The sequence below is a fragment of the Doryrhamphus excisus genome, chromosome 13 (assembly GCF_030265055.1).
Source record: "Doryrhamphus excisus isolate RoL2022-K1 chromosome 13, RoL_Dexc_1.0, whole genome shotgun sequence".
Lineage (NCBI taxonomy): Eukaryota > Metazoa > Chordata > Actinopteri > Syngnathiformes > Syngnathidae > Doryrhamphus > Doryrhamphus excisus.
In genome coordinates, this window is record NC_080478.1 from 18,831,010 (window position 1) to 18,837,009 (window position 6,000).

Genomic DNA, 6,000 nt, shown 5'->3' on the forward strand with positions numbered 1-6,000 from the left:
ACCCTACCTCTAGCTTAGCCCGAGCCCTACCTCTAACGCTGCCCCTACTCTTAACCCTAGCCCTAGCCCTAACCCTACCTCTAACCTTAACCTTAACCTTAACCTTAACCTTAACCTTAACCTTAACCTTAACCTTAACCTTAACCCTAACCTTAACCTTAACCTTAACCTTAACCTTAACCTTAACCTTAACCTTAACCTTAACCTTAACCTTAACCTTAACCTTAACCTTAACCCTAACCCTAACCCAAAACCCTACCTCTACCCTAAAAATGTGGTCAAATGTGACTGGTTGAGCTTCTTCGTCTGTGCTTGTGTTTTATTTGAGGACCTCCACCTGAGGAGCACCTTGATGAAGTACTGGCCATCCAAGTGGTGATGGTATGTGATGGTATTACTCCCAGCGATGGATACTTCATGAAGACGTGGATATTTGACAATCTATTCCACATGATGATGATGATATTTGGTACCAGCACCGAGGTTCAGATCACCGTGAAGAAAAAAAAATCAGGATCCTCTGACCTCTGCTGAGCTTGTGTCGTCTCCTCTTCATCGTCTCTCCAAACGAGCGTGAAATGTGACTCGATGGGGGTTGAAAGTGGCGCTCTCGTGGACGGGGGGCTGTGAAGTGGGCTCGTTCTGCCGCCGAGCGTGGCACCGCAGTGTTGTCTCATGCCTCTGCAGCGCCGTGGATAGGTGGAGGCTTCACCCACGCCTGCTCACGCTGGAACAGCACAAACCGCTTCGATTAGTCATCCACCCCCGGATGGACACTTCAGCGTTCAGACCAGAACCTCGGCAACATACCATAATATACCATGTATCATTTCAACGTCGAAAATCATCCGTCATCCATCCGCCACTCAAATGTGTACAGTCATTTTTAAATTAGCGCTATTTTGGGGTTCTACTATGACCTAGCATTACTCACAAAACTAACGATATTGAACGATACGTTACATTCTGGTCACTAGGGGTCAGTAATGTTACACTGGAATATAAGTCCCCCAAGGCCAAAAACGCATAATTAGGTCGAAAAAAACATACAAAAGTTGTACTGGAGTATAAGTTGCGTTTTTTGCGGGTTTATTTACCGTATTTTTTGGACTATAAGTCGAGCTGGAGAACATACATAAACATACATACATAAAAACATACATAAGTCGCTTCGGAGTATAAGTCACACAAGGCCAAAAACGCATAATTAGGTCGAAAAAAACATACATAAGTTGTACTGGAGTATAAGTTGCGTTTTTTGCGGGTTTATTTACCGTATTTTTTGGACTATAAGTCGAGCTGGAGAACATACATAAACATACATACATAAAAACATACATAAGTCGCTTCGGAGTATAAGTCACACAAGGTCAAAAACGCATAATTAGGTCGAAAAAAACATACATAAGTTGTACTGGAGTATAAGTTGCGTTTTTTGCGGGTTTATTTACCGTATTTTTTGGACTATAAGTCGCTCCAGAGAACATACATAAACATACATACATAAAAACATACATAAGTCGCACTGGAGTATGAGTCGCATTTTTTGCGGGTTTATTTACCGTATTTTTTGGACTATAAGTCGCTCCGGAGTATAAGTCGCACAAGGCCAAAAATGCATAATTAGGTAAAAAAAACATACATAAGTCGCACTGGACACACAAGTCACACAAGGCCAAAAATGCATAATTAGGTAGGAAAAAAACATACATAAGTCACACTGGAGTATAAGTCCCACAAGGTCAAAAATGCATAATTAGGTAGAAAAAAACATACATAAGTCGCATTTTTTGCGGGTTTATTTACTGTATTTTCTGGACTATAAGTTGTTTGGAGTATAAGTCGCACAAGGCCAAAAATGCATAATTAGGTAGAAAAAAACATACATAAGTCGCACTGTAGTATAAGTTGCACAAGGCCAAAAATTCATAATTAGGTAAAAAAAAAACATACATAAGTCGCACTGGAGTATAAGTCACATTTTTTGCGGGTTTATTTACTGTATTTTCTGGACTATAAGTCACTACGGAGTATAAGTCGCACAAGGCCAAAAATGCATAATTAGGTAGAAAAAACATACATAAGTCGCATTTTTTATAGGTTTATTTACCATATTTTCTGGACTATAAGTCGCTCCGGAGTATAAGTTGCACAAGGCCAAAAATGCATAATTAGGTCGAGAAAAACATACATAAGTCGCACTGGAGTATAAGTCGCATTTTTGGGGGGTTTATTTACCGTATTTTCTGGACTATAAGTCACACTGGAGTATAAGTCGCACAAGGCCAAAAATGCATAATTAGGTATAAAAAACATACATAAGTCGCATTTTTTGCGGGATTATTTACCGTATTTTCTGGACTAAAAGTCGCACTGGAGTATAAATTCCACAAGACCAAAAATGCATAATTAGGTAGAAAAAAACATACATAAGTCGCACTGGATTTCTTAAGTAAGTAAGTCTGTACTCGTTCTTGATCCTATCCATCCTGGTCACTCCCAATGAGAACCTCGGCATCCTCATGTCTGGCACTGATAAGACCAAACAACATGGCTGGTCTCACCAAAATATTATTATGAAATATGACGCTAACTTGTTTTGTTACTGTTACTTTGACACAAAGCTAAGATGTTGCATCATATTTTTGTCACATAGATCCCAACATAATCTATATATATATATATATATATATATATATATATATATATATATATATATATATATATATATATATATATATTTACAATCTATCCAATTAGAAGCCCTTATTTAATCCTGTTGTTAACGGATGGTGGCATGCTGTTTGAAGCTCATCCAGAGATTATTCCCGCATGCACGCAGATACATTTTATGTATATTTGATTATTCCAGCGAGACTTTCTAGGTCAGAGGGTCTCACTCACAATACAGAGGAGCACCAGTGTGGCTGAAAATCAAAAAAAAAAAAAAAAACTCAGCAAAGAACATTCCGAAACACAGGATATTGTATCGTAGGATTCACTGTTATGCTATCACTCCTAAGGAATCCACTGGTGGGGGACTCAAACTACATACTGTACGCAATGTATGAATTATAAATGACGTGCAGTTTCATCGTTTCTTATATGGCTTCCCATCACTTTAGATGCCACTTTCACTGGTAGATTCGTTGACTGCAGTATAGTCAATGGTTCCACTAATAGGTGCAAAACATACCACTAATAATAATAATAATAATACATATAGCAATAATGGTGTCATTTTGGGGGGTTTCATAGGGCAAGAAGCCATAATTGGTTCCTTGAGTGGGTGCTGAAAATGACCCCAACATGCTCACTGTATGAGGCAGGAGAACCATATCATTTCTCCCACCCAATCGGCCACAAAAACATAATAATTATGCTTTTATAGCAAGAGGAATATTGATGAAATGTAGTATACTGCATATATAATGACCAATACTTATAATTAAACATAATGATACACTGAAAAGGAGTACAACAAAGCGAGGGCTGAGATGAGTTTGAGTTTCGTGAAGTGGTCAAAACTTTTTTCCACGTACCCAAAATCAATTGGAAAAAACGCCCCAGACTAGCGGGACTAGTCAGTCACCATGGTATTGATTCTGATTGATTCTGAGTACGTAGTGATTGACTGTAGTTCAACTAGCCGTCGCTATAGCTTAGGTTAGCATTCATGCCACAGCATGTAAATTATTTTTTTGTTACAGGTATTTTTTTTGCTTTTTAGATAGCTTTATAAGAAGAATAGGTAAATCCCTTGTCCTTGTCTCACATAGGGATTATGGTTGATGGGCAAAATTGTCCCCCCAAAAGGGGACCTTTTAGGGTGGAAAATTAGGTCGAAAAAAAACATACATAAGTCGCACTGGAGGAAAAGTCGTCAAAATGCATAATTATGTAGAAAAAAACATACATAAGTCGCACTGGAGTGTAAGTCGCCAAAATGCATAATTATGTAGAAAAAAACATACATAAGTCGCACTGGAGGATAAGTCGCCAAAATGCATAATTAGGTAGAAAAAAAAACATACATAAGTCGCACCGGAGTATAAGTCGCCAAAATGCATAATTAGGTAGAAAAAAACATACATAAGTCGCACTGGAGTGTAAGTCGCCAAAATGCATAATTATGTAGAAAAAAACATATATAAGTGGCACTGGAGTATAAGTCGCCAAAATGTATAATTAGGTAGAAAAAAAACATACATAAGTCGCACTGGAGTATAAGTCGCCAAAATGCATAATTAGGTAGAAAAAAACATACATAAGTCGCACTGGAGGAAAAGTCGTCAAAATGCATAATTAGGTAGAAAAAAACATACATAAGTCGCACTGGAGTATAAGTCGCCAAAATGCATAATTAGGTAGAAAAAAACATACATAAGTCACTCCGAAGTATAAGTCACCAAAATGCATAATCAGGTAGAAAAAACATACATAAGTCGCTCCGGAGTATAAGTCGCCAAAATGCATAATTATGTAGAAAAAAACATATATAAGTCGCTCCGGAGTATAAGTCGGCAAAATGCATAATTATGTGGAAAAAAATGTACATAAGTCGCACTAGAGTATAAGTCCTCAAAATGCATAATTATGTAGAAAAAAACATACATAAGTCGCACTGGAGTATAAGTCGTCAAAATGCGTAATTATGTAGAAAAAAACATACATAAGTCGCACTGGAGTATAAGTCGCCAAAATGCATAATTATGTAGAAAAAAACATACATAAGTCGCACTGGAGTATAAGTCGCACAAGGCCAAAAATGCATAATTAGGTTAAAAAAAAACATACATAAGTCACACTGGAGTATAAGTCACACAAGGCCAAAAACGCATAATTAGGTAGAAAAAAACATACATAAGTTGTACTGGAGTATAAGTTGCGTTTTTTGCGGGTTTATTTACCGTATTTTTTGGACTATAAGTCGCTCCAGAGAACATACATAAACATACATACATAAAAACATACATAAGTCGCACTGGAGTATAAGTCGCATTTTTTGCGGGTTTATTTACCGTATTTTTTGGACTATAAGTCGCTCCGGAGTATAAGCCGCACAAGGCCAAAAATGCATAATTAGGTAAAAAAAAACATACATAAGTCACACTGGAGTATAAGTCCCACAAGGCCAAAAATGCATAATTAGATAGAAAAAAAAAACATACATAAGTCGCTCCGGAGTATAAGTCACACAAGGCCAAAAATGCATAATTAGGTAGAAAAAAACATACATAAGTCGCATTTTTTGCGGGTTTATTTACTGTATTTTCTGGACTATAAGTCGCACAAGGCCAAAAATGCATAATTAGGTAGAAAAAACATACATAAGTCGCACTGGAGTATAAGTCGCACAAGGCCAAAAATGCATAATTATGTAGAAAAAAACATACATAAGTCGCACTGGAGGATAAGTCGCCAAAATGCATAATTAGGTAGAAAAAAAACCATACATAAGTCGCACCGGAGTATAAGTCGCCAAAATGCATAATTAGGTAGAAAAAAACATACATAAGTCGCACTGGAGTGTAAGTCGCCAAAATGCATAATTATGTAGAAAAAAAACATATATAAGTGGCACTGGAGTATAAGTCGCCAAAATGCATAATTAGGTAGAAAAAAAACATACATAAGTCGCACTGGAGTATAAGTCGCCAAAATGCATAATTATGTAGAAAAAAACATATATAAGTCGCTCCGGAGTATAAGTCGGCAAAATGCATAATTATGTGGAAAAAAATGTACATAAGTCGCACTAGAGTATAAGTCCTCAAAATGCATAATTATGTAGAAAAAAACATACATAAGTCGCACTGGAGTATAAGTCGTCAAAATGCGTAATTATGTAGAAAAAAACATACATAAGTCGCACTGGAGTATAAGTCGCCAAAATGCATAATTATGTAGAAAAAAACATACATAAGTCACACTGGAGTATAAGTCGCACAAGGCCAAAAATGCATAATTAGGTTAAAAAAAAACATACATAAGTCACAC